Source organism: Gopherus evgoodei, unplaced genomic scaffold (genome assembly GCF_007399415.2).
Source record: "Gopherus evgoodei ecotype Sinaloan lineage unplaced genomic scaffold, rGopEvg1_v1.p scaffold_38_arrow_ctg1, whole genome shotgun sequence".
NCBI classification, from domain to species: Eukaryota; Metazoa; Chordata; order Testudines; family Testudinidae; genus Gopherus; species Gopherus evgoodei.
In genome coordinates, this window is record NW_022060059.1 from 493022 (window position 1) to 499589 (window position 6568).

Here is a 6568-nt window from a genome sequence, read left to right on the forward strand (position 1 = left end):
CTGTTCTTTACTTGCTTTACCTATAAAGGGTTAAAAACGCCCCCAGGTAAAAAAAAAAAAAAGTGGGCACCTGACCAAAAGAGCCAATGGGAAGGCTAGAACTTTTTAAATGGGGAAAGAAACTTTCCCTTTGTTTGTTGTTCTCTGGGCTGCAGGAATGGAGCAGCAATGCTATAAGCAGAAATGCTGTGTAAGGTTTGAACCAGGTATGAAAAAGTATTTTCCGTAACTAGAAGGAATAATTTGGATAGGGAATGTTTAGTTAGATGCTATCAGGTTTATTTCTTATTTTGGCTTGGGATCTTCTCTGTGCTAACCTCTGATGCTTTTTTTTTTTTTTGCTTGTAATCTTTAAGATAAACCCCCAAGATAGTTAGTTTGGGCAGAGCCACCCAGAGGATTCAGGGGGCTTGGAGTCTTCGGCGGCAGGGTCCCCCCGCCATCAAATTACCACCAAAGACCCGGCACTCTGGCGGCAGGTCCTGGAGCAGAAGGACCCCGCCGCGGGTCTTCGGAGCACTTTGGTGGTGGGTCCTGGAGAGGCAGGAGCCCCTGCCACCGAATTGCTGCCAAAGACCCGGAGTGGAAGAAGCTCCCAGGGCCTGGGGCCCGTGAGAGTTTTCTGGGGCCCCCGGAACGAATGAAGGACCCTGCTGCAGGGGCCCCTAAAAACTCTCATGGAGGCCTGGGGCAAATGGCCCCACTTGCCCCTCCTGGGTGGCCCTGAGTTTGGATGCTTAATTTTTGGAATTGCTCCTTTAAAATATAGCAAATGCCTAAGTTCCAGATGTATTTTCTTTCTTTTGCTTTTAATAAAATTTACTTTTTTTAAGAACAGAATTAGCATGTGAAGAAGAAGTCACTTGTGGAAGTAGGCCACAAGAGAGGTATGAGACCTTTTGAAATCTCTATTGGGGTGTCGTCGGAGGACTGTCCGTGGGGCCTTCTGTCTCTGTTGGGCTCACGTCATCTGAACTTATTGACTGTGCAGCAAGATCAGATACAAAGTGGTATTGGGGAAAGGCCCCAATAAGGTTAGTTTATAGCAGTACTGGGATACTGCTGGGTTGGCCAACAAGGTAATGCATAGGTAAATGCATTAGGCATGCACCGCTGCTAAGGAGTTTTTACCGCCTCAAGAGGGGTTGTTATACCGCCTCATGGTATTGGGTCCAGACATAAGGTACAAATGCATCGTGGTATTTGAAAATAAGGCCTTGGTGTGTGTGTGTATACACTAGTGTAAGTGACTGTTACCGGAAAATGCCCAGAGTACCCTGTGAAGCAAAAGCTCGTGACCAGAACTACTCTAACGCAAGCCCGGTAACTAGTGGATCTTTAGGAAATCCGACCCATGGTGGGCTGACTTGGCCTGGCATCGTCTGGTGAGGAAGCTACCTGGGTCTAGGAGCGTGTAAACCCATCTTCCCTCCCCCTTTCCTTTCTGTGTGGGCTACTGACAGTCTAATCATTTCACTGGATGCAATCAGAGTAAGTGGGGCCCTCTCTCTGAGACTAGCCGACGCTCTTTGCTGAAGAAAAATGTAGGAGGGTCGTGGCCATCCTCGTTAGCCTTTCCTGTGTAAGTACCCTGTAGGGAAAAATTGTTAGTTTATGTGCCGCTAGCGCGGACAGGGCATCCCCCCTATGTGTGTGTAATTGAAAAATGGGTAGGGGACAGTTTAAGCATTCCAGCTCACGCCCTAAGGGTACCCCATCTTATTTCATGTATGTACATTATGAACCAACAACCTGCAGGTATTTAAAAAATTTAAATCTTTACACGCGTAAAAATCCATCTAAACAATGCCCACTAAAAGGTACCTTCAATCTAAATAAAATCATACATCTAAAAAAAGCTTTTAATTACCAAAAAGCCTCTAACAGTGTAAGCAATTTGTCTATTAAGAAAAAAAAAGGTTAATTTAAAATTCAACTTGGCCCAGAAATAAAAAAAAAGTTGCACTGCATTCAAGGTCAAAAATCAACGCAAATTATGCTAAGTACAAAAAAAAACTGCTTTCGACCCCAGCTGGCTGTAAAAAAACAATATAAACAAAGGCAAATCAAAGGCAATACAAGTTACAAAACTAAAATTACATTTGCAAAGCTTAACTGTCCAGTAAAATCCAACAGAGTGCCTTTGTAACTCCGGAGCTGGTGTGGCTTGGTAACACCGAAAAAGCCACAGGCAGTAAACCTGAACTGGAATCTCTAAAAAAAACGCCGCAGGAGATTCCAGGGTGTAAAAAAACAGCCCTCCCAAAAGCAAAAGCATATTAAAAATTCTGGACAAGTTGTATACAAAATAATTTCCCGTCCACCTCTCTCTCTTCTCTAAACGTTATACACAAACGTGGCCAGTCTGGACATGTGTAAGTATAAAAATGGCATAGGGCTTGGGGCACTAATGTTTTTCTTAAGTAATGTGAAAGCGTTCCCAACACTCTCCATTGTTGTTTTATTATTTTATTAATAAAGCTTTAAAATTCAGTTATATGGTGTGTTTTGTTTATCTTCCCCCAACGTCCTGCAGTGTCAGCCTAATCATCTGACACAAAAAATAAATTGATAACAAAAATTTATCACAATTTAATAAGCTATTAAGAAGGGGGGAGCCCTGCAAAATTTACACCATCTGTTTGTTTTGCCCTTGTTATTTTTATGTTTGCTTTGCTTGGTATTGTTAATGTTATATGTTGAAAATTGCATAATTAAAAAAGTGCCCACTCTCAGCCGCAGTAAGTCTAAAAATTAAAAAGGGGTTTAGCATTCCTCTCTCCACCCTGGTTGACTGGAAAGGGTGGCAGGTAAATCTACCTCAGTTGTAGCAGAACTGGGCAATGAAAAAGTTAAAAAAAAATGTGTATTTAATAACTAAAATTGAGCAATTAAAAGCATAAATCATAAACCAGGCAGCAACTCAAACCTACACCCAGGGCAAGTTGCAGACCTTAAAATAAAACTTCCAGGTTAAAAAAAAAGCCCTGGCTAGGCAAGTACTGGTCCTTCATTTGCGCTCAGCATATGCCATAGCAGTAGTGTTTGCCACAAAAAAAAATTAAATAGTTAAACGCCAGTGGGCCATGCGTTTCTGCTCAGGTGACAAGCCTCACAAGAAAAAACTCGGGTAGTCTTATACGTAAAAATGTTCTAAAAAAAAAAAAACCAAAAAGGGTAAGGGCCACTTAAAAAGCCCACCCTCCTAGCTAAACTGGTAGTAAAACAAGTTGGTGTCCATGAAAGAAACGGTTCAGCAAGAAAAGCAGGATCGGGCCCAGGTGGGCAGGCAACAGACAAAAAAATTAAAAAACAAATTAAAAAACTTTAAGAGTGTAGTAAAAAAAAAGTCAGTAAGTGTAAGCATGGGGATTTCAAATACACAGAACTTACTTACAATGGTAAGTTAAGTTAATAAAAGTGTCTGTTAAAAAACAAGCAAGTGATTTAAAAAAAAGTAAAAAGTTAACTGTAGTTGCTAAAGAAAACAGCAGTTAAACTTTGTAAAATGCTAAAAAAAAAGTTCTTGGTGTCTGTAAAATGTTTGTAAATAAATTCAGGCAAAAAAATTATTGAATTGCAATCATTTAATTTGGCTATAAACAATTTAGTTAAATTAGCTAAAAAATGTATACAGTGCTATGTAATTAAAATCCTATTAGGCTCTAAGGGGCACTATAAAAAGTGCTTTTCTTTCAGTGTTTGAAAGCAGGAGTTAGTAGTAAAAAGCCATCAAAATTCTGGTAAAGTTAATTATGTCCCTTTTAAGGTAAAAATCTTTAAGCTGTGAATAGCTTTGAATCCAGAAGCAAGCCAAAAAGCATCTGTATTAATGCAAATTATCTAACTAATAAGGTAAAAGCCACTAAAACCTGGACTGCCTATAAAACAAATACAAGAAAATATGGGGTAATTTCTCTGTTTTGCCTGAAATCAACAAGGGTATTTGTATATTTTAGGTGATAATTAACTGCCCAAAAGGGGTAAATCTCTGTTTTTTTTGTCTTTCAAATAATAAAAAAAAAACTGATGCCAGCTAACCAGCATTCAACGTATCATGCATTTACTGGCACAACAAAAATTATGTTTTGTGTTCTATGTCCTGTCTTGTGGTGTTTGTCTTGTGGCCAAAATTGTTGTGCTTAATATTTTCATAAAATAGTCTAGTTAAAATCAAATAAAAGGGTTAAATACAAATACTTGTTTTATTCAACTTTAAAATACAAGGTGTTTAAATAAATCAGAAAAATGTAATATACTGAAGTCTAATACATTTGCTTAAGTAAAAAAAAAAAAGCTTCATTGGCCAAATTGTTAATTAAAAAAATTGTTGTTAAAATTTGCCTACAAGCAGTCTTTAAAAGCAAAAACATAAAAAGTTAACCCACTCCCCATATTGTACATAAAATCCTTCTGACTACCTCAAATTTCTAGCCAAAGGGTTGGGGTGGCTGGGAAGCTATTGGACTAGAGGTTGTATTAAGTAAACTCCTCAAAGTGGGTATGCTTGTCCTGGCTTGTCGCTCCAAAGCTCTGTATAAAGTTATTTTAGTAAAAGGGTATATGTGGCATACGTTAAATAATAAAACTAATGTACTGTATAACGGTAATGTTTATGTGTTCATGGTTAAAAAAAAGGTGTATAAGTAAAAAGTAAAAGTTTCCTTTGTAGGTTAAAAAAAGCCAGAAAAAAAAAAAAGCAAAATAAGTTAACTAAAAAAAAATAGCTAGTATGCTCAAGCTAAAAATAAAACACTAACTCCATTCAAGAACACTGCTCACAGCTAAAACTTAGCTAACAACCAAGAAAAGGGGTGGGGCTTAAATGTGCCCAAGCAGCTGTAAAATCTGCAAAACACTGCCAGGCACTAATAAAATGTGTTAGGTTTCTTTTCTCACAGGTAAAAAAGCACTACCCAAAAACCCTAGCAGCCCTGCCACTCGTTAAAACCAAAAAACTAAATTATGTAAAGGTCCACCAACAAAAAACTGCTTTGGCTCCATGCTAAAAAAAACCTTATTAAGTCCTGCTAATTACCAACACCGCTGCAAAAAAACCAAAAACTAACTGCCTAAACCCATAATTCTCACTGCAAAAAAACCCCTCCACCTCAGAAAAATTATCCTACTAATAATTAGCCATTTCTCCTTCTAGCTCCACGGTGCCTTCTAAACAGTAAAAAAAAAGTACAAGGTAAAGTGCTAGTAACCTCTCCCTTGTCCACTAACAAATCTACTGTGCCTTTAAATTTTTCTAAAAAAATCAAAACCATTACAGGGTAAGTAACCTCTCCCCTGTAAAATGCTAAACCACAACTGTTTCAAAAAAAAAAAACCAACCACTCATTCCACTAAAATTGCCAAAGTCCAAAAATTCCTAACTAAAAAAAACATTAAAAACTAATCCTGGTAAAAAAACAAAAAATTATACACTGGCAAAAAAAAATTTGCAAAACCCTGCTTAAAAATGTGGTATTAATTGAATTTTGGGGTTTATTCTACAGGCTGTGCCCTGTGTTTTAAATAAATACTTCAGCATGTATTGCTCCCTCTAATTAAATTTTTAAATAACAAGTACCAAAGGGACTTTGTTGTCACTGCCTCTGCCACCTCCTCCATTACACTATTACCCCTGTAATATATCCAAATGCAAACAATGCCATATATTTAATAAAACCAATAACCAAGGCCTTCACACTTTAGTAATTTATTTAAAAATTGTTTAAAAAATATTTTTAAAGTTCAAAATATCCCATATAAGTAAACAATTAAGTAAAAAACAAATAAATCAGTAAAAATAAAAATCCATAATATTACTGCAAATAAACCCCAAAAATTTATAATTATAATTAATGGGTTCCATAGTAAAGTAAATATAATGGCTATACCTGAAATTTGTACTGTGTTACATAAAAAAAGCCCTTATTGTTATTTGGTTACCCAATTAGTAAATAATCAAATAAATACCCAAAAAGTTTGTTCTGCCACTAAACATTTTACTTGTATTAAAACCATTCCAGTAACAAATATAACCTGTACCTTATTGCAATACACCCCCTCCTATGCTATTAATGTCAATGCCTCTTAAAAGTACCTAAAATTAGTTAAAGGTATACAACCAACAAATATAATATAGTACTACACCAAAAAAAGTGTATTAAAATATCAATAAACTGTAATTAATACAACATTAGGGGCTGCCATTAAATTAGCATAACAGAGGGCTTGGGTTATTTCCTCTAAAAAAAAAAACCAACCGAATCCCTATGAAATGGGGCCAATAGCACAGCAGCCATTTAAAATATTTTTAAAAGCCAAAAACATAATAAAAAATCAGGCCAACTAAAAAAGGCCACTAGCCTTATTTCTAAAGCTCAGCTAACCCAAGTACAGGCTAAAGTTAATAAGTTACATGTTATTTCCACCCTTAGTTCTATAACCCAAAAGTTACTAACAAAAATGGTATTAAATATCACTAAGGCTAAAAAGGCATTGCAATAAAATCTAGCACGTTCGGAAATTCAAAATTTCCTAAATAACCAGCCAATGGCCATTCAAAGTAATCTTA

General features: G+C 36.6%; 1 long non-coding RNA gene across 1 annotated transcript; it reads right to left on the reverse strand.

The window, feature by feature from the left end:
• Positions 1-2071: 2071 nt before the first annotated feature.
• On the reverse strand, positions 2072-6065 carry LOC115642164. Its single transcript, XR_003998173.1, has 3 exons — positions 6055-6065; positions 5289-5295; positions 2072-2324 (listed from the first exon to the last, which is right to left on the reverse strand). It is a non-coding gene; the product is annotated as an uncharacterized LOC115642164 (long non-coding RNA).
• Between the last annotated feature and the right edge of the window lie 503 nt (positions 6066-6568).